This window comes from Octopus bimaculoides, unplaced genomic scaffold (assembly GCF_001194135.2).
Source record: "Octopus bimaculoides isolate UCB-OBI-ISO-001 unplaced genomic scaffold, ASM119413v2 Scaffold_274375, whole genome shotgun sequence".
Lineage (NCBI taxonomy): Eukaryota > Metazoa > Mollusca > Cephalopoda > Octopoda > Octopodidae > Octopus > Octopus bimaculoides.
This window is the reverse complement of record NW_026398413.1, coordinates 1-590: the sequence shown is the minus strand read 5'-3', so window position 1 is coordinate 590 and position 590 is coordinate 1. Positions and strand designations below refer to the sequence as shown.

General features: G+C 39.5%; 2 non-coding genes across 2 annotated transcripts; both read left to right on the top strand.

Moving 5' to 3' along the window:
* Positions 1–276: 276 nt before the first annotated feature.
* Positions 277–349, top strand: Trnar-acg (transfer RNA arginine (anticodon ACG)). Its single transcript has one exon. It is a non-coding gene; the product is annotated as a tRNA-Arg (tRNA).
* A 144-nt stretch (positions 350–493) lies between these two features.
* On the top strand, positions 494–566 carry Trnar-acg (transfer RNA arginine (anticodon ACG)). The gene has a single exon. It is a non-coding gene; the product is annotated as a tRNA-Arg (tRNA).
* The last annotated feature ends 24 nt before the right edge of the window (positions 567–590 follow it).

Sequence of the window (590 nt, the reverse complement as noted above, 5' to 3'; positions counted from 1 at the left end):
AAAGCTAGGTTCACATTACTTAAAAGAAATTATTGGAAAAGTAGAATCTCGGATTCGGGCACCGGGCTTCTGGAGCAATGGATAACGCGTCTGACTACGGATCAGAAAATTCCAGGTTCGACTCCTGGCAAGCTCGTATATATATTTTTTTAAAGTGAACACACTAAAGAAAACGGCACTCAGCAAATGTCGCTGAAGTTAGATGTATACAATTAAAGCTAGATTCACATTACTTAAAGAAATTATTGATAAAGTAGAATCTCGTATTCGGGCACCGGGCTTGTGGCGCAATGGATAACGCGTCTGACTACGGATCAGAAGATTCTAGGTTCGAATCCTCGCAAGCTCGTATGTATATATATTTTTTTAAAGTGAACACACTAAAGAAAACGGCACTCAGCACATGTCGCTGAAGTTAGATGTATACAATTAAAGCTAGATTCACATTACTTAAAGAAATTATTGGAAAAGTAGAATCTCGTATTCGGGCACCGGGTTTGTGGCGCAATGAATAACGCGTCTGACTACGGATCAGAAGAGTCCAGGTTCGACTCCTGGCAAGCTCGTATATATATTTTTTTAAAGTGAAC